General features: G+C 40.5%; 1 protein-coding gene and 1 long non-coding RNA gene across 5 annotated transcripts in view; one reads left to right on the top strand and one right to left on the bottom strand.

The window, feature by feature from the left end:
- The window catches only part of PHACTR1 (phosphatase and actin regulator 1), a 413,139-nt gene that overhangs the window by 61,628 nt on the left and 329,913 nt on the right, over positions 1-21,598 (top strand). The window contains exon 1 of one of the 4 annotated variants that reach the window (XM_075416935.1): positions 21,385-21,554. The exons of 2 other annotated variants lie outside the window; for them this stretch is intronic. The gene's annotated coding sequence lies outside the window, so the exon portion shown is untranslated. Of the gene's footprint in view, positions 1-21,384; positions 21,568-21,598 lie in introns of those variants that run through there. One more of the 4 variants, XM_075416932.1, reaches the window with a different exon arrangement.
- Positions 3,837-5,692, bottom strand: LOC142360884 (uncharacterized). The gene is made up of 3 exons (XR_012763513.1): positions 5,635-5,692; positions 4,676-4,728; positions 3,837-4,008 (listed from the first exon to the last, which is right to left on the bottom strand). It is a non-coding gene; the product is annotated as an uncharacterized LOC142360884 (long non-coding RNA).

Here is a 21,598-nt window from a genome sequence, read left to right as displayed (position 1 = left end):
AAGAAGTAATGTTAATTTGAACTGATGAATATTTAAAAAAAATTCACAGAATTAAGAACTAAAAAGAATCACTTGTGGTGAAGAAGTGTCTTGATTGGTCTGAAACAGAGTAATGTTTTCAATGTGAGCTTTCAGAATAATTTTTAAATACATTTTGAATGTAGTTTCAAATGCAGAAGTTGTTCTGTGCTTAAAAAGCAAAATACATCACTGTCAAAAATGCCAAAGTACAATGTTTGTACTTTTTCAGGTTTATTTGTCCTGCCCACCCACCCCCCCAAACAGCTGTTTCTAAGAACAAGCACTTTGGTAAAATTGATCCAAATTAAAAAAAAAAAATACTTCTGTAATTCTGTATAAAATCTTTCTCACTTGATGTTTCAGACAAAAATTCTGTTCAGCTATGATCTGGATGTTACAGGAAACATTAATAATACTTTACCACCTACTGCCCTGCTTAATCCTTCAAATGTCAGGGTGTATACTGGCCTAGAGAGGTGTTCCCCAGCAAATGGGTAACTCACAAGAGAGCAGAGCAGCAAGATAGGCAGCGTGTCAGTGTCAGCAGCAAGGTATCAGTCTGCGATGGCAGAGCAAGAAAATGTTTAAATGGAGCTATTTGTCATGTACTAATGCAGTGATGAACAGCGAAGTCTGGCTAAAGCTGAAGGCTGAATTTCTGGTATGTAAAAGGGGTACTTGTTCACTGACTGTGGGAGACTGAACATCACTATGTAGGCAAAAGTATCTCATCCTGAGATCAGCTAGAGGAAGCAATAGCAGAAATGTCGAGAGTTCTCAGGGGAAACCCTGTACCCCTTGAACTGATTGGGAAGTTTGACATATGATGTACTCCACTGCCTTCCGCTCTGTTACGGGACCCAGGGTACTTCTGGGTTTGTGAGTCTGAATGTGCCTCCCATTTGCATACCAAATAGGAATTTACTTGGGCACACATTTAATTTTCTTCTTTGCCTGTGTCCGCTCCCCTGCCCTGCGCATAGGCTGTTTCACACTGAAGCCCAGCTTTGAGGTATGTCAACCCTCTTCACATTCTAACAGGTCCCTGTCTGGGTGACCAGCAGACCAAAATGATATGGTATGCCATAGCAGAACATCATCTCCCTGGTGGCAAGGAGTGGAGGCAACCAGAGGAACCACGAGTCTCTCCTTCCTGCCCCTGTGCAGGTTTTCCCAGGTGGTCTATAGGCAAGTCTTCTACAAAAACAGATCAACAGCAAGGAAATCAACTCATGTTGACTATTTCATGTTGCATGAATGCATTCAAAGTTTGCATATGTGAGGGGCAGATTATTTTAATCATGAAACTTCAAGATGCTGTTTATAACAACTGGAGCTAGCTACATCTGGTGCCTCTGAGATGACCCCCTTCACGCAAGGGTTAGTGTCTTTATTTGCTGCAGAACAATATGATTTCCACACCCTCAGAGCCAAGGGCTGTGATACCTCACAAGTGTCTCAAGCTCAGATTGTGGGCACCTACAATTTACCCTTGAGCATGCTTAAGTCTTAAAACAATAGGAGCAACAGATAGGAAAACAAGTGGGGGAAATTGACTTTAGGCATTTTGATCTTGCCAGAAATTCCTCCCCCCCCCCCCCCCCCACATGTCATGGGGACAGAGTGATACGAGTTCCCATCAGCCTTCACCAGTTGAATCTCTATGACAATCTGCTTGGCTTTTTAGCATATTGCTTGTGGACCCTTTGCATAGGCACTGGATTTGTTTTAATCTCAGTCTCTAAACTGACCAAAGAAATTCTATCAGCTTGGCTGGAGCCCACAAATCGGCTCTCCACAGTTGAGAACTCGGGTTGTATCGCAAACTGACCTGAGGATGTTTATCAGTGGGTAGCTTATATTTACCAAGTATTTCAGGCTTTGCCTGTGTCTTCTAATTAAATCAAACCAACATAATCATACAATTCACATCATAAAAACCAGGCCAGTATATACTATTCATAAATTATCACAAAGCATCTGTTGCATGCTTAATCTGCTTTTTAAAGTGGGGGGCTGCCCTTGCATAAGCCTGTGTCTCAAGCTACTGCTTTAGCCCCCTGTTGTTTGGCAGTACATGATTGGAGGGCAAGACCACCTGTGCTTCAGGTACAGCATGCAGTGTAGAAGCAGCCAGCTCATTATTAAACAGTATCGCTAAACAGGTTGTTTAAAGCTTTGAACATTGGTCCTGAAAAGCTAGGATCCATGCTAGCAGCCCCTCACATTGAATAATATTTATTCCTAGAATTGAGAGGGAATAGAATTGTTTATTTGTTTAGAGATAGGGAAAATGGTTACTTGGAGCTATACAGAGAGTGTTAAATGAAAGATTAAAGTTTTAAAGATAAAGTGGAGGTGGGGATTAAGGAATTGCTCACTCTTTGGTCTGCAATTGTCATGTAGTGTGTTTTAGGGCATGGAATTCTGTGTGTTACTGGATTCAGCCCATGTCCTTCCATCTCTCAAAGTAAATTGTACAATTTCCCTCTTCCCTTTGGCTGCTGCAATCGTGGTAAAAATGAGAGGCAGAGAAAGAGATCGTGCTTTATGTCGCACGCACTGGGAAAGGGGGAGGAAGATGTAGTAAAAACCATGTGTCTGTTGACCTCTTGCCGCTGTACCTGTATGAGCTACCAAACCTTGGAGGAAGAGAGCTGCAGAATATTGCACACCAGTTCTTTCTCCTCCTATGTCAAGTGAGGGAATGGAATAACAAATAAAGCTTTCTACCCGGCCTTAAACTCACCTGCTCCTGGAACAGCTGCAGCAAGGGGGTGATACCTACGAAGGTCACTGTTGAAAAGAATGCCTTCGGTAATGCCTCTTCTTCTAAACAGTCTAGCCCAGACTGAGCAGACAGACAGCAGACAGTGTTGCATTTCATTTAAGGAGCAGCATGCTAGCTGCCTCAGTCGGGACTATCCTGGTTGGACCTTCATCGCAAGCACCTGACCAGCACCACTAACAAGCAGCCAAGAGAACGTAACTTTGATCACACCGGTTTGTCTTTTGCATGTCTCCATGAGTACAAATGGAGAATTGATTTTAATAAAGGTGTCTTTATAGGATTCCTCTATGGTGTCCTGAACAGTGTCTATCAATAGAGGATCTGACCTTTCTGGTAAACGGCCATATCGCTTTCACTTCATATCATCTTCATTGTCCAGGCCTGATTCCCTTAAGGACACACCTTATTGTTCTGCAATCAAACAGGATCAAGAAAAATGTTACCAGAATTGGGAACTGCTGTGTTCACTGTACTGCTTCTTGTACTCAAATAATATTCTGCTTTATCGGTGCAAAAAGCAGGCAAGCAGCTTCCATGAGGGCTGTGACAATGGACCTGTCAGTCACCTCAAAATTTTAACTCTGCAAAAAGTAAATGGGTTTGTTAAAATCTTCTAGGGACTTCTTTCACTGCAGTTGCATATATTTGCATAGTGATTCACAGATAAGTGCATGCCAATAGCCACTTCTGTGAACAGATGTTGACAGAAGTATCAAAAGAAGTATCAGAGTTATGTGAACAAGTATGTCTTTTTGCATGCACAGAGAAATGCATAATCCTAGTAGTAGGCTGGAAAATTCAGCTAGTTCTGCCTTCCAACATGTGTATCAAGTCACTGCATGCTAACCAGCCTTTGCAGAAGTATCAATGCTTCTCAGTAATATCAGGCAAGAATTTAGAATAAGAAGGAGAGAACCAGAACAACTGTGCTGCAGTAATATTGGTAATAGAGACATTGTATGCGTATTTACTGATATCTTATTGAAAAAAAACAACATTCAATTTAAAATGGTGTATTTGTCAAACAGTGCAGTTATTGAATATATTCTTACTGTTTATCATAACAACAATGTAGCAAATACTGAAATAATTACCTAAAACTTCAGGCATTCAATATGGGCTGTTTTAGTAATAGGTTTGAAAGAATCCACTCAGCTGTGTATCTCCCTTGCACGTTGACGTTATCAAGATGAATCCTATGAAACAGGGACATTTGGTAGAGAGCTGTCACAGACCAACACAATATAGTGCAAAAGAGAACAAGTTTTGAATCAAGTCTCAGCATCCTTTATGCAGAAAAAATACTTGTTAGCTAAAAAGTAGGGAGAACCTATTTTGCCGATGACAGAAGCAAAGCAGGCTTTTATAAATGGTAATACATTTCCAGACACTAATATATTTTTCAGACCAAAATGAAATTCAGCAGTATGTAACCCAAACTCTGAGTCAGGGAAGTGAAATGCATGTAATTCTCTCTGCTTCTGTTCCTCCTGTGTTATTCTGAAGCAAGTCAACAGTGCTACTCCAGTAATAGATCAGTTTCTGTAACTGTATACAAAATATGATATGCACTTAGACCATGGATTTCTTTCAGGCTTCTATTGTGATTAACAGAGATGCTATCCACTTTTATGTTCTCATTACTGTTTTCTTTCAGATTATACATAGCTAGCATTCTTGGAACTTTGCTTGTGTTTCATCAGAGCATGAGATACTGGAAATCTTGTTTCTCCTTCTTAATACTCATCATGCTTTTGCTTTCAATTTGTGCCCAATAAATCAAATTTTCTATTACTAGGAACAGTCTAGTAAAGTTTTTTTCTTTTTAACATGCTAAATGATCTGAAGCGGACCCTTACCCACCCAGAGTTCTCCTTTTGTTGCAGACAGGAAGCAGGTGGCTTGATGAAAGCATGCTAAAAAGGAAGCAGAAGGGCAAAAAGAAAAGGGAGGGGGGGAATATTCAATTCTAGAAGATTTGTACTTAAGACATCAGGTTCAGAAGTCCTATCCTGAAGGTTAATTTAACTACTCCAAAAGTATACTGAGAGTTACTAGCAGAGGCAAGCTTTTGCTAATGGCTGTTAGGTACGTTCTTTTTTTAATGCCTAAATGGGTTTCCACATGACTCTCTGAATACTTGTCCGAAGTTCTGTCCCAATTTGCCAACCTTGGTATTTTGGGGATAGGAAGGAAGGAGGCATACAGTGTCACACAAAATTCTCAGGTTTAAAATCCCAGTATATTTTTTTCCCCGTTACTAAAAATCGTAGGCCCCATTTACAGATGTGCTTGTTGCAGATGAACAAGAAATTTCCCTACATGTCATAGCTAAAGCCAAAAAGTAGATTGCATTGCTACTTCATTAGAGCCCTCCTATGCCTAAAGCAGGGGATCAGCTCACATGAAGGAAAATGCTGCCTCCATTCACACAGATAATTATGTATCTCCAAGAGCCTTTATGAAAGGACATGTGAATTTCCTTGCGGTTCTACTAACTTGGGAGATCTCTTGTGTTTCCTACCTACAGACACAAGAATAGGGCTAAAGGTCTTCTCTCTGGTCCTTTATTATGGGCATTTTTTAAGATACATGTGCATTTTATTTCCTCCAAATCTGAACAGAAACCACGATTCATATAAAATTAATGAACTTAATTGTTTCACCATGTCCCTTTTCATTTCAGAAAATTTCAGCAGGATTAATTCCTGTCACTTTTATGCAAAAGTTTCTCACAGGTTGAAATTTTTATCTCAGTGACTTTGACCTCTTTCAGAGACACAAACTTCCCTTGACACTGCTGTTGAAATATAACTACTAACCTTAGATTCCAGCCCATGTTCTTTTTCTTAGTTACTTGGTGTTTCAATCTCCTTCCTGTATCTGAAAAAAGTAAAATTAAAATAGTCGCAGAGATTTTGCAAAATCCTCATTTCAACATAATAGTTCATACTAGTGAGGGTATCTTACCACCATTTAGTGTAACACCTGAAAAAACCTTGAGTACTTTGATTTTCTTCAGTTCTCACTGTGGATTGCCCCCTCAGTAAGATGCCGACAGGCTTTGATACCATTTGCATGCTTGCAGCTGGCACAGACACAGAAAAATAAATTTCAGCCTTTGTAATTATATACGTGCTACCTCTTTATTTCCTAGGAATGTTATACCGTGAATTGTCTTGTTTGTGAGATGGTCGGGGGTGACTGTGGCATAGGATTAAAGCAGAATCCCAAAAATTAAATTAGTAACCGTCTCTGCTGCTGCCGTTAGCTTACTGAACTACAGTGATTCTGTTCTATAATACAATGTTTGCTCTATCAGGCTTTATAGGACTGACTATCACACACATCACCAAGCGCAGTGATGGATAGATATGCCAGGTCAATTAGTAAAATCATAGACTGGTGTTCAGCAAAACATACTTGGACTGATGACTAAAGCTTTTATATCTTGAAGTTTACAGAATTGCAATACCTTCCTCTGCCAGGGCTCTCATAAATTTTCTGTATTTTAGTATAGTCAAAATGCAGCAGCCTGCATCCTTGCAGGTATTCAACTAACTTTACTTTCTTTTATTTACACATACTGAGTGCCAATTCAGCTTGTTTAGTCACTTTTCCAGTCTTTGTAGTAGAGATCGGGCAGTAGAATTATATTTAGAGATAGAGGGCTACTTCTCTGACCCATCCACATATTAGATGAAGTAAGTAGCATTAAGAGTCTCCATAACACATGAAATAGCTAGAAGGAAAACAAAAGAGACTATAAGGGAAAACCCGCTTGAACGAGAGCTTGGGCCTTCTGCCATAAACATAGTCCTGACTCTATCAAGGATTTCTGGGAAGCACAAGGACAGTAACTTACCTGTAGATTTCTCATCTCTCTTGTTTCTGGTTACCTTCTTTAGCAATTATGTTCTGCTAAGTAGAGGACTGAATGGTAAAGTATAGAGCAAAAGTAATCTTAAGATTTGTTGAAGATGCTAAAATATGAAATGAATACTTTGGAGTACAGTGAGTCTGAGCTGGTTGATGTCAAGAAGTGATATTTAATAGATTCTACTAAAAATAAGTTCATAGCTATTTTCAAAAGTCTGCTTTCTGGAACTATTTCACTGACGAACCTCCTTTCCTTTATCATAAAAATAAAATCACTTTTTGGCAGGGTTCTCTATAACCAATTCACAAGTTTATTTAAGTCTGCTTCCTAAAGTTTTATTTTTGTATCCTATTTGCACTGTGCTAATGAGCAGTGCAAAGTATCAGTCGCTGAAGCATGTGGTTTGAGCAGCACTGGACTTGCTGGGCACTGATTACTAAACCAGAAGTTAGTTGGTAGAGCTCCGACAAGCAGCTGAAACTTGTTTCTGAGTGTTGCCAGAATCACTTCCATGTGTTACCTATGAATCAAATGAGGTATTTTTTTAAAAAAAATATCCTCGGACCTTTACCAGGTGTTGCCTCATGACGGATAGAAACTAACAAGCAGATTAAAACTCTCATCTCTTATGCTCTGTTAAGTTTTTTTTTTTAACAAAGCATCTAAAAACTCCAGGTATGCTTATAGGACTGTATGCACACAGCAAAAGAGTGGTCCTGCCACCAAGAGTTGATAATTAAATATAAGAGGTAAAAGGTGAAAGTGAGAATGCAGGAAACACTGACAGCATCACAAAGGGCTTTTTGTTTAAGACTACTGCTAAAGTTGCCAAGTTATTTTTTCTTTTTTTTTCTCTCCTTTCTTTTAGAAAGCAAATGAAAACTTTGTAAGGATGGATGAGAAACAGGACAATGAGGTAATTGAAGGGGCAGACTGGTGAAAGCAGAAAACTTTTTGCCTGACAGTCTTACAGTCCAATAATGGATGAAGTAGTATGTTTGAAGGAAATAAACTAGTCAAGCATCTGTTATTCTAAGTACAGTCTTAAATCCATTCTTGTTCTGCAGAACAGTGGAAGTAGGTATGACTGAACCATAGCCTTATATTTACGGAAGTGCTGTACTGAATAAGAGTTCTGCTGAAGTTTGTGAAAGTCTGTCATCAAAGTGCCACTCCATCCTATGCAGTCCTCCTGCTCGAGCCCGGGACTATTACAGAATCCTCTTTAACTAAACAGAAGAGCATTTTGCCTATTACAATGCAAGTAGCACTTTCGACTAGGTAAATACTTCCTAGTTCTTAACGTGATATTTAAGACTGTAATTCCCATTTCACACTCTATAATTTAGGTATTAATCTTTGACTCATCCTTGACATTCTGCTTTACACCTACAAGTACTTTGGTGCACAGTGTGTTTTGGAATTTAAGAAAATTAGATATACTGCACTTTGCCAGAGAATGACTAGAGAAAAAGAGTACTTTTTTCCTAAGCTAGTTGAGTAAAAAGCACACTTCTGCAGTTTTAGCAAGTCTGTGTGTGTCAGGGCAGCTATTTCACCATTTCATAGGGGGTCTACATCCAACAGAGATGAACAAACTGTGCAGAAAGGAGAAACAGTTTTAACCTATTACCTAAATTTTTTTTTACACACTTTTCTATATGTGTGTGTGCACCTCTATGTATATATTTACTCCCTATAGAAGCTTTATGCTACAGATATTTCAGATGGGAACAGTTCTATTTCATGGATGGTTTCTGCACCTTATCCAGTTCCTTGGGACCGCACCTCTCCAGTTAATTACTTGAATCTGTACTTCAGGATCTCTCCCAGTATTTCTTAGCCTTATTTACTGACTTCTAAGGCATAGATCTGACAGAGAACGGTCTGGCTTCTGTTTTTCTTTCCCAGGTTAGATTGTTTATGTGGTAGTGGAAACCCACAAAACTTTAATGCTGTGTAGTGCATCAACAGCATCTAGTTCAGGAGCCAGAAGCTGATGACGGCTGCCTCCTAATGATGCCTCTCTCAGTGCCACTGCTCTCTTTGTAGCATCTTTTTAGATACTCTATCTGGCACCCATGTCATAGCTGCCAACTCCTGCTCTAAAGCAGAGGTTGATGTGTGGCAGAGATCAAGACCTGAAAGACATTGTCCTGCCTGTAATTAGAGTGCCAGTCTGTGTGCTGGAGCCAGAACAGCTAGGTCCTGGAGGAAATAGCTTGCTCTGCTGCTTATGCTGCTTGACTTTAGCTTGAGGTATTTTTTTGCCCCTTCTTATCATCAAAACTTAGTGTCCTGAATCTCATGTGGCTGGGTCTTTGTGTGTGGAGGAGCAATACAAGCTGAAAATTTGCAGAAAGGATGAAATGTAAAGAAATCAATCCCAGAGGAGCAGCAGCAATGAAGGAAGTCTTGGGAAGGGGGGAAAATGGCACACGGTCACCTAAGGAAGAAATATGGTGTAGTTATACCTTACTGAAACGTAGGGAGCACTTGTGTATTGTGTCCATGAGTTAAAACAATGGCAAGATACAGCAGGCCTGCCCTGGTGTCCCATCAATGGTAACGGTCTCTCCTTTCCTTGTGCTCTCTTTGCTACTCCTCTGTTTTCTTTTGTGGAGCAAGAAGGCCTTTCTCCCAGCAGCTTTTCCTACTGATTTCAATGAGAAAATATTTATATGGCAGATTCTTTCAGGCAGGGATTATTTCTTCATTGCCTGCCACAGTGGGACATTTAGGCTATGACTATGGGCATTAGGGACTCAAGCAAATTATGAAGAAGAATAGTAGTGGAGTAGCACAAATTGTAAATTATTTATTCCATGAAGATTGTTTAAAGTAGACATACATCTGCTTAGCTAAATCTTTCAGCGAAATCCAGATCTGTGATGAATTGAGGAACAAAATGCAGCTGGGACGGAGCTGCCCCTTCTAATCGAAGTCGAAGGAATCCATTCAGTTAATCACCTCTTGAATGATCTTCTCAACCCCACTTCATGACCAGGCTCCTCACAGCCAGCTCTTGGTGTGGGCAGGGCAGAGTTTCACAGCAAAGCACACTGCCAGGGAGGAGGGGAGCCCATGTAACAGCAGCGGCTGAAGAGCTCTTTGCATGAGCTCCACTTCGCCTGTTCGCTTTGCCAAGCAGCTATTGCCAGGGGGTGTTGGTCCCTCCCAGGAGCAGCCATTGCCCCTCCAGTTCCTGCAGTGGAAACGGAAACACAAGGCCAGCTCCTGTGGCAGAAGAGACCCAGCACCCACCGGGCTAGTGGCTGCTGCTCTCGGGAGCAGCAGCATTTGCTGTTGCCTTGCAAGGGGCGAGTGCAAGCCACTCTGCTCTTCACTTGCCAAGTGTTAGCTTTTATCCCGCTCAGAGTATTTATTAGCCAACCCAATGTGAATCTACATTGCTGTGGTTACTCTTGAATAAACTATCTTTTTTAAGGGGGGGAGTGTGGGTCTTTCCACTGTGATTGCCTGTCACCTCTGAGTCCTTCTGTCTTCTTCCTTTGGAGTCAGCTGCTGAATCTTGGACTCACCATTGCCCTAGCTCAGATTCAGCTGGTGAATATGACTTACAGGAACAAATCAAAGTGATGGTGATCGACATCCTGAAAGAGAGAAGATGGCAAGAAGTCTGTGACTAGATGACAGGAATTTATTACAGAAACATATATGAGTTGTAAGAATAAAGAAGTCATGGATGTGAAAATAGAAGGACATCTTATTGGAACAGTAATGACAAATAGGCTTTTTTTTTACCAATAATGACAACATCTGGCTTTGTCACAATTCTCCAGGTGACTGGGAAGTCCAATGGATTATTAAATAAATTAATTAAACAGCATCATTTTCTGAGGTGACAAAACTCAGTAAAAAAATTTTTGCAGAAGACAGATAGGGCTTGAAGAGCAGAGTGCTTGGGGGGGCTAGACAAATATTTATTTTAAGTATCTCAAATGAGTTTCTTCATTCAGAAGAAAATGGTCAATTGTGTTCTTCAAAGGTTCTCACATTTCTGAATATCATGGTGGCTTTCTAGTCACCTACAGAGGAATATAATTCTCCCTTCATCAAAGTAACTGAATACATTATTTCTACATGAGGCATTCTAGTTACAGCATCTTGCTCATTCATGATATGCACCAGAGGAAAAGAGGAAAAAAAATTCAATGTGCAGCAGAGAAATTGGGAGATTTTAAGAAAAGAAATTATAAACCTACGGACATTGTAACACTAGAAAGGCCTACTGGGGAGGTTGTGCTGTCTTTCAAGGGAGGTTTTAAAGTGTAGGTTAGAGAAACGTCAGTGAAGAATGAGCTTGGTGAGGCTAATTTTGCCTCGGTGCACAGGGATTAAATAATTTCTCAAGGTCCCCTTCTGTCTTGTATTTTTGTGAATCTGTCCTTTTGTTGTTGTTGTTGTTTGCTGTGCTTTTATTGATCTACCCCACAATGCTGTTTGTCATTTAGACTGCAACTCTGCATTAAGTACTGCCTTCAAAGACTTTCTCCTTCTCCAGTAATCCTTTTCCTGGAGAACATGCTACATTTCTTTTATTAAACGCACACCATTTGTGCATTCCAGTTCTCACCTCCTCAGGCTTTTACAATTGTTTCCAGCAAACTGCATTTTCTCATAGGCTGCAGGCATTGAGGGGAAAATTACAGCCTAGTAGTGAAAGTTCACATAACTAAAAAATGTTAATGTCTTCTAATGTGCACTCTCCACATGGGGTCAACCAGTGGGTTTGCAGAAGATGGGTATAAAACTCTGGTTGACTTCAGTAGTGGCAGCATTTGGCTAAAGGAGCCTGTTGTATGCAATAGAGAGCTGTTATAGATACTGTCCAACTAGTCCCTTTGGTTAGAGATACTTTAATTTAGTCATACACCATAACTAATTTTCAAGCTAAACTAAGTACAGCACATTCTGCCTTGTTTCTGCAGCCAGGCAACTCGTTCTCACTTGTTATGAGATTCACTGAAGCCTCCCTGTGAGTCGTGGATGCTCAGCCACCATAGAAACAAAGTAGAAGCCCCTTTGGGCTTGAAGGAGGAAAAGGAGGATTCTCACGGACAGCTCGTTTCTGTGGGCTCTTCATATAAGCAGTGAAGAAAGTGAGGGAGGATTACTGTGAAGTAACCTCCAGGGTAATAGATTTTTGTTGGCTGCTGACTACATACAGAGCCCTGGGAGAACAGCTTCCCAGCGGAAGGACCTCCTCAGCTGTGAGAACCTGGAGCGGGAGGAGGGGTGGTGACCCAGTTCAGGCTCCAGTTGTCCCCCTGGTCCAGCCCTGAGGAGAAATTTGGTTTTGGACAACTTTGTGGGAAGTTGTTCACAGAACTCAGTGACAAAGTGCTTACATGGCTTGCTGGCAGAAGCCCTTTTTATCCTAATACTAAAACATCTTGAATACCAAATACTTGCCACAGTCAGCGAATTTCAGTTTAGGACCTGATTTAAATAGAGACCGGTTTTATCTGTGTGCACTACGCAACTTGGATTGAGCTGTTTATATTCCTGTACCTACACAAGCCAAAAATACAAGCCAAATAAGAAATACCCCATACCACAAGGTTACAGCCAGCATGCTGTTTTATAGCATGCTGCAATAATCGCTCCATACAGCAACTGTCTCCTTCCTCTAGACTCTGTCCTACTCCTTTTCAGTGCATTCCTGTTTCCATCTCCCCAACACTTGTAGTTCCAGACAGACAATCTTTCTTTTGCTGATGGACCTTGCAAAGGCATGGTCAATTCCCCTTAACTTTATTTTTCTATGTGGTTCCCTTGCTGGAAAGGTATCTCGTTAGACCTTTACCTCACTGAACAATGTTAGGAGGCGATAGATATTTGCCAATGGTCTATGCCTGCGTGTGGTAGCAGACTAGCACAAGGAAAGCAAGAAAGATGATTTAGAGGAAGCAGCTGGCCCTATCTGGCTTCAGTCACCGTTGTAAAGATGCGGTGCCTGCTCACTTCTGCAGCAGAAGCTGAGTTTTCTTTGTACACTCTAAAATAAATACTGCAAAAAACATTTTCCTAAGTTAGTCGGTACTTTTCCCTTTTTTGCCCATGCTGGGCATCTCTAAGAGGCACAAAATTCTCCATAACTTTTCATGTTTTCTCTAAACCTACTATAAAGCCACTCAGCCTAATTTGTAGTGATACCTGTCGTTGATGACTGGTGATTGTTACAAGACTTCTTGTTTGCAGAGCACCACACTCTAATAAAGAATATAAGAATTCAGGCAATGGCAGAGCTACTCTCTCTCTCTCGAGTTTAATGAAGTGGAGCCTTTTCATACTTGAAATGCCTACTTGAGATACCTGGCAGATATTCTGAAGGTATCTGTAAAGTTTCTGTTACTGTTCTAAGAATGACAAAGGTATATTATCACACAAGAGCTCTCTTCTTGCTTTTTTGTTTGCTTATATATATTTTGTATATAAAAACGTATGTGGATTTATATGTTTACATACTATAAAAATATCTTCCTACATTTCTTTAAATCTGGCGTACTTGAAACTGAGATTTTTTTGTGCATGTGTGACCACTTCAAAGGGGGTAACAGAAAGAAGTTATTTCTTGATATGCTTGTGTTTAATAATGCTTTTTACTGTATGATATTCGGCTCTGAAATAGGTATAGATAAAAGAGGTAAAGAGCAGAGAACAGGAAGGCAGATGATCTGTACAGCCAGTTAATAACTGTAACTGTTCTCTGTTACAGAAGTTTCATAGCACAGAGCTGTAAGCAATGAACACTCTACATCTCTCCCTTCTGAGAAGATTTTAAAAATCCATATTACGTTTATCTTTTCATTATTCTTACTTTACTATTTTAAGCCCCAAGTTCAAGATGACTTCAACTTCTAAAGCTATAAGGGGCTAGGCAGAGGAAGGATTTCCAGACACTGCTTTGTAGCTTTTCAAGTTCTATGACAGCGACCGCTGATTGCAGCCTGCAAATATATTAAATACTGTCACTTCTGCTGGCTTGATCATCAGTGTCTGATTTCTCCTCTCCTTCCTTCTTTTACAAAGACATTGTTAGTTTGAATACTGGGCATTCAAAGACTACAAATATGACCATTCAGACAAGATATTTTTGGCCTTTGATAATTTCCTCAACTGCTTTTTCAGAATCAGTACTATTTAATTGGTCACTTGAGCTTTTTTCAGTGACGTTGAACCTCTGATGCATGTCACTTCAGAAGCATTTTCCAAACATTGTAGGCGTCACGGAGCAATTTTAGCATAAAAAGAAGAGTATAACTAGAGATGGCGGGGGAGCAAATTACATTTTGTATATATAGTATTAAATGCTTCCATTAGTTGCCATAGGGATGGGCAGAAGTTGGTCTGAAATGACAGCTTTTCTGATGCTTGATGTGTTTAAAAAGAAAACATTGCGGGGAGGGGCTTTTATTGTTATTATTACCTTGGGAGTCTTTTATAGGAGAGGGGGATATATTAAAGTCATATTTCTCAAAAAAATGCAGCGGGTCTACGTTAACAGACAGGCATCACCTTCACCTCTCTGCGGAGACACTGACCTTTACAAAACACACATCTTTAGCTTCAGGGCTGTAATTCCACAGCTGCTCTGAGCTTCGCATTTCCTTCTGTTGCGCAACACGGGAGCTATCACGGCAACCCCTCCTCTGGAGCAGTATCTGTAAATCTGCCGCAGCAGTAACCCAAGGAAAACGAAGTCTTGCAATTACTGCTGTGCACACCCTAATTACAATAGAACTGGTGAGACCTGGTTGTCAGATCGGGCTTTTCTGTTTGCTTACCATCATGAATCAACATTCACTTGGCTTCAATATCGGAAACCATCAGAAAGCAAGCCCTGCATCTATAGTTACACTATAAGCTCCTATGCGATCACATCAAAAAGCTAAGAGGTGCAAGTTGCTTACCTAAGCCTGTGGCCAAGTGGTGTTAAAACCCTCATTCACACCAAGTGTGATCAGGAGTAGGATGCCAGCTGTGTGGTTGCTGGCATGCAGGTCCTTGGAAAATTTGTGTGGATAGTATGCATGCCACACAAGGGACACTTGCTGGTTTTGGTAACTAAAATGTGTAAATAGTTCAGAAATAACTACTACTCAATAAGCAAATGAGAGTTAATCAGGAGGCTTAATGTTATAACTTTCGGTGTTTCTGAAGGTAGTCCATAAGTGAAGGATCTGACCTGCAAGCAATGAAACTGAGGTGCTGTGCTTATTCAGTCTAATCTAAATTCACTGGACTTTCCATTGATTTTTAATAAGTTTTTAAGAAAGTACCTGTGAAATGAAATTTTATTTTAAAAATTTAACTTCTAGTCTGTGCCATAAGTGCCTTTTTTCTTTATTCTCCTGAAGACAATGTTTTATTAAAATGACTTCTCAGCCTGGGGGGCACTAAGCAAACACTGAATGTTATTTTGAGAAGACCACCCATAGACTGTGAAATGTCATTTGTCAGGGCAATTATTTGTGGTCTGCCTGTGTGTGCTGTTCTGACAGTTCATGGGGATACACCTCACTAATGTGATCATAGTGTCTCTAATAATTAGTGAAACTTGGGCAACAGAATAATGCATTATTTTTCTTCTCAGTGGGGCTGACCGCAAATAAGTGCAACCCACAAAAAACACTGGACCTATCCTCAGCTGATGTTGTTTTTTAGGAACCATCTCCAGTCTGGTGGTGTTACAAGACCTGATCTTCTGTCAGGATGAAAAAACTGGAGGAGAGGATCTGCATTAAGTGCTCCATAGTGGAATGCAGATTTGTTCTTAGTACTACAAACTCCTACTGAAGGCACAAACAGGTTTTGCTCAAAGGCAAGCAGAAATTCTTGGAAATCACGAACATCATGAAGAGTTTGAAGTACTCTCCTGAGCCTGCAGTGTACGGTGAAAAGGGAGGAGGACGTGGGCAGAAAGCAGGCATGTCTGAGGAGACAGGAGAACTAGTGTAGCCCCCATCATGCTAACGGAACATGTAGCTGGAACATGTATTCCTTTTTTAGGCCAAACTTTTGCTACCAGGCAGAAGTAACTTGACAGCTCTATAGTCTCACTATGATTAAGAAAGAATTAGTTTTTTTCTGGCTTGTTATCTTGCTCATCATTTTTGATGTTGCAGAGACCTGCATTACACACGATCAAATCCTTCAATAAAGTACAGAAAGCACAGCAATATGTAGTTGCCTATACTTCCACAGTTGAAATGCACACTTGTGCACATAAAACAAATTGTGTCCAGACGAAGTTAAAGGTACATGCAAACCTTGGAGTAACATAGTAGTATGTGTCCAAGAATACTCCAGGTATCTGGATGATTTTGTCAATTACAGTCACCTGTTTCATTACAAGTCCTGTAAGTATTCCTACAGCGAAAGATGTGGCTCCTCAGTAGCTCCAGAGCAACAGAGGGTAGGAAACATAAGACAAGTGGATGTTTTTTCTGAAGCTCTTGTTGTTGATCTGTCTTCCTAGGGAAGTTAATTGTAAAAACCATAGTCCAAACACTTTTGAAAACCATATCAGAAGTTGACGTGGTTTTGGAGGGTAGCACAGTGTAGAAACAGGAACGGAGATTGATTTTTATGTAAATTGTTCAGAGATTTGCATTCATATGCATTATTTATCTATGTATGTGCGGTGCCCTATGAATATTAAATCTCATAATCATATTATTTGAGGACTACACCTTGTAACTTCATTAATACTCCATAGTTACGCCTTTGCCTTACATAAAGTCACTTGACTGGAAGTAATTTGATTGTGTTCTACCCAGACTGCAATTCTTAGATTTTTATCATATGCAATCGCATTACAGTATTTATGTCCAGCTGCTCATTTGCTGCAGAATTGTTTATCCCATTTAAACCAGCAACCAACTCAAACCAGATTTAGGAATGATCCACTATCAATGCAATTTCTCAAAGGCCATCAGGACGCTGTAAGAAAACATATGTTTCCAGTTTCCCTGTGCTGGTTTTCCCTTTCTTTCAATGAAGGCTAAAACTGAGATCATTGGTATCTGTGTTAGTGCAAATTAAAGGCACTCCCTATACCGTCTTTGGCCAGTTGCACTGTGCTTTGTGTGGGGGACAGCTTAAGCTTTGGTGACTGCTCAGCCCCAGGAAGGCACAGAGGATTGATGATTTTGTTGCCTGTCTGTCATTGCTTCTAGCTGCCCCTTTGAATCCTTTTCAAGTTCCTTTGCCAGAACTCCTCAAAAAGTGAGTAGGAAGCTGAAAGTGATACCTCCACGATGGCTGCGTGCTGGTGGGGCAATGGAGGAAGGCTTACTCAAAAGATCTATTTTACTAATTTCATCCACTTCCCCTGCCACAGATAGATCTGCATTTCTCTATTTCCACCAAGTCACCCATGGGAATGAATTAGGGAAAGTTCCTCTTCTTCCATTCCTGTGTATTTTGTTACAGAGGAAAAAAAAAAAAATCTGGTCATGTCACTGAGGAGGATGATGAAGGTCTATTAATGCAGAGTAACTTCTGTCTGTATAAGGACTGTAGGATTAGGCTTTAACATACGTGCTCTTCCAAAATCTCTCTTCTCTGTTTATCATATAATTATGACTTCAACCTCTCCTCCCTCATACGAAGGCATATCAAGCTGCCATATATCATCTTAGAATAGACTTTTTCTATGCAGGATAACTAACCATTGTTCTCCATGACAGTACTTTTAAGATTTTCTCAACTAGCAACTTCTTGAACTTCTTGCTCATGACACAGGATGCTGGAGTTGCCTATTTTCAAGCTTCTCTCTTCTGCATTGGAATCCATGCAGTTCTTGCTTTGGAGCTAAATAACAAGAATGTGACCCTGATGCTATGAAAGCCCAAACGTTCCACTGATTTCAAAAGCCAGGGCTACCTTTATGCTCTCTTCAGTGTTTCTGGATATTGATTTTTATGGCAGAAGCATTAAAAATAAATACCTCTGCACTGAGAATGCCTCTTCTTCTGAACAACTCTCTTAAAATTCCTAAGTGGTTTCAGCCTGAGGATCCCAAGATGGAGTTGTATAAAATTTGTAGAAACTTCTGAAAGCATCGATCTCTAGCACTGTAAAGCATCTGTAACCCTCATTTGAATATTACTGTGTTTTGTTGTATGCTGTGTGCATCATAATATTTATCTTGCATTACAAATAAGAAATGGAGAACATATTTGTGTCCTGATTTTGCTAGCAATCCTCTATTTTTAATATATCTAAGCACAAGACTGATAATTATAATTTAAAAAAAACCCCATTCTTCATAGCTTAGGGGCTTAAACTTTTATATGCTTCCTTTCTTCTGAATGTATCCCTCAGGAAACAACTCTCCGTAATAATCACCTTGCCTACACTTCTTCAGTCACACATTACATTCTCTCTCCCACTTTCTTTCAGGTTAATATTAGTGTTTGTCAGCAGCAGACTTTTTTCCCAAGGCTCTGAGTCATTACAGTAACAGTTATGCTCTCAATAGAGAGTTCAGGGTAGGAAAAAAAAAACAGCCCTATGCCTACATGTATCTGTTAGAAAACCAGAAGGCTACTCACTCCCTTCAAATGCCAAGTGTTCAATTACTTTCCTCTTGAGGGTTGTTTTTTTCTTTTGGTTTTCTTTTTTTAATTTGGGAAAAAGTCAAATGTGATGCAGTAGGTTACTTAAACTCACGATGAAGAATGCTGGCTTCAGATTTTTCCAAAGCGTGACAGTTTTCTTCCAAATATTCTTTAGTAGAGGTCAATTGGTTGGTTTTATAGCCTAGCTCACAAAGAGTTCTATCTCAGCCTAGTCCTCCATGGATATCTGTGTATGTTACAAAACCGTTGCACCCACTATCTTGAACAGGGATCTCTGCTGATAAGAGGTCCAGTCAACAGCAGAGGTTTTGCAAGTTTGGCTTCAGCGCTTGATAGAGCACAGGGAAGCGTTTAGAGAGCTGGAGAGTACAGTTTCTGGTTCTAGCTACTGCTATCCTTCCCTGTCCTGGCCCCTGAGGTGTTCTGCTGTTCTCTGGAAACCAAGTCAGAGCACACATCTCAATGCACCATACGTTAGCTCAGGAGCTGTGCAAAACATTCAGTGAGCCTCAAGGATATGTGGGATCATACCTAACTCAAAACAGATCTCTGTTGATCAACAGATCAACGGGCACAAATTGAAGCATAGGAAGTTCCGTCTGAACAGGAGGAACAACTTATTCACTCTGAGGGTGATGGAGCACTGGAACAGGCTGTCCAGGGAGGTTGTGGAGTCTCCTTCTCTGGAGATATTCAAGACCCGACTGGACAAGGTCCTGTGCAGCCTGCTGTAGGAGACCCTGCTTCAGCGGGGGGGTGGGCTAGATGACCCACAGAGGTCCCTTCCAACCCCTAACATTCTATGATTCTATGATCCTATGATTCACCTGAGTAATTTTCTAGACATGTAGGCTTTTCAACTGAACTGGAGGTAATGGATTTCCCTTTCTGAGGGCAGAGCTCTCTCTGGACTGTGGGTTAAATCTGAGCCCACACTACCATCCTAAAGACTTTGTAACCAGGCAAGCGAGGATTTCCCTGCCATGAAGCATATAAATGTAAAGGCACTGTTATCTTTCTTGTTGCTAAGTGCCCCCTAGTCAGAGAGAGCTCTTAGCAGCTGTCAGAACTGCTGCACTATAATTTAAAGTGAACTGTAAATCCCTGAGATGGATGAAGGTATCAAGTTGGATGATCTTGCAATGGTCAGTAGAGAGGCTGCTGGTGAGTTCAATAACTACGCTTGACAGTCATGGTGAAAGATGACAACGCAGATTGAAAGGGTGATGGCAAAGAGGATCAGAAAGACACACCAAAGGCTTAAGGACAGGTGTTATAAAATATTCTCCAGCAGGCAAGGTTGTATTTTTTTCAGCTTCCTTCTGACTGGGAGTTCCTCTAGGAAAAAAAAAAAAAAGTATTCCATATTGCTTGCAAACAAGCAGATATGACCCTTGGAGCAAGTGAGGTAGAGTGTTCTCCTGTCTTCCAGTTTTCCTTCCACATCTTTGTTGCAGCCTTTCTCCTTTTTTCTGGTTTTCTGCTGAAGAAAGTCAGCTGGGCTAAACAGACAACTGTCCCCTGCTCCATAAGATAATGGATCCAATAATTATCCAAAGACAGCTTGGAGGGACCTATTGCTCAGTAGCCATCGTGGCAAATCAAGCTCTCCAAAGTGCAAAGAGGAAGGTCTTAGCAACTCTCCAAAATGCAAAGAAGGCAGCTTGTAGTGTTCTTACTGTTTGTTTTGGCTTTAATTTGTGTTTAGGAATTACAGAATCACAGAATGTTCAGGGTTGGAAAGGACCTCTGTGGGTCATCTAGTCCAAACCCCCTACCAAACACCTCTGAAAAGAGGAACACAGTTTGCATAAGCCAGATCCCCCACTAAGGTGGCACTGTGGAACACCTACTCAATCCAACCATATTTAGTGGGATTCCAATGCAGGAACAGCCATATCAGATTCTACCTGGAGTTCATACAGCTTACCCTTATCTTTGATACTTTTTGGGTGTTTTGAAGAGGCATGTAAGAAATCTTAAGAGTGGGAACCCATGGAGTAATTTGCTCACAGGGATTCTTACTTTTAACATGCACCAAAAACCTGTACTCTGAGGGTTTATTTATCTTCTTGGGTTTCTTCTTAAAATCCAGAAAAATACTATGCTACTTGATATAGAGTTTTCTGATACTGAAATTGAAAATCTAACCTTTCAGAACCCGTGGTTTTGAGCACCAGTAACATTTGGTGGCAATGGATTTCAGAGGGCATTTATACCTGATATTTTGAGCAGAACATCTGCAAATACGGGAAGACTAAGCCTGACTGCTTCCTGGCACTTCTCTTGGCCAGAACTTCTGACTCTAAATTTATCAAAGGGTCACTTTATCACTGCCGCCTTCAATTTCTGATTCACTTCCAAAATCAGACTTTGGAGATCTACACTAAGACCTGCTGGAAGAAGCAGAGTCCTGGCCCTCTTGTGAGGGATGGCCATGCAACTTAACAGCATGGCCTTTGCAAGCCCCTAGTGCCTGGCTTCATCAGGGTTCCAAATAATGTGCTGCTCCAGCGATGTTAAACTAGATTAACTGTAAGCCACCAAGAGATAACCACACTATATTTCAGTTTATTAACCACCCAATGCCACTTTCAAACTTGGGAAGGGCAAATTATAATTGAAAAGATCTTAGCAGAAACATATTCTGCTTTCACGGTTTATGGATATGCATGTTTAAGCTATCATGCCATGACACTGTGCTATTTGATTTATGTTTTTACTGATGCTTTGACTGAGTAGTTTGTTGCAATATACTGCTAAATGGAGGAAAAATCAGAAACTGCATCAGACAACCACTCTGTATTTCATTCTAGAAAATAGCTGGCAATTATAATTACTCACCATGTTTCTGGCTCAGAATAAAAGTGGCATTGCACAAAAACCACACTGAACATTCATCGTGATTAGAAAATGCTCCATACCTTGGAGTGCAGTGGAGACATAAGAATAATTTTAAATGCAAATTAAATTGTGGGGGTAGCAAAGAGAACAGATAAAAGACAGTAAAACAAAGCCTTTCACTTTCCTCAAATTAGCAGGCTAATGTAGTATAAAAAAAAGCAGTTCTACTCAGATCTGTGCTAAGAGCTTTAATTTCATCATAATATAAAACAGCAGATCCGTCACCTTCCTCTATTCAGTACTCCTGATTTCGAGGTTGAAGTGAAAATTAGAAGCTGTTCATTCTGGCTCACAGACTGGGTTGCATTTGCTTAAGTCTTATTCCATGACAGTAGAATGGAAAGAGGTCAGTAACACTGGTAAGTACTTATTTCCTGCATCTGATGTTGC

Source organism: Opisthocomus hoazin, chromosome 3 (assembly GCF_030867145.1).
Source record: "Opisthocomus hoazin isolate bOpiHoa1 chromosome 3, bOpiHoa1.hap1, whole genome shotgun sequence".
NCBI lineage: Eukaryota > Metazoa > Chordata > Aves > Opisthocomiformes > Opisthocomidae > Opisthocomus > Opisthocomus hoazin.
The sequence above is the reverse complement of the archived record's forward strand: the minus strand, read 5'-3'. Positions and strand labels throughout refer to the sequence as shown.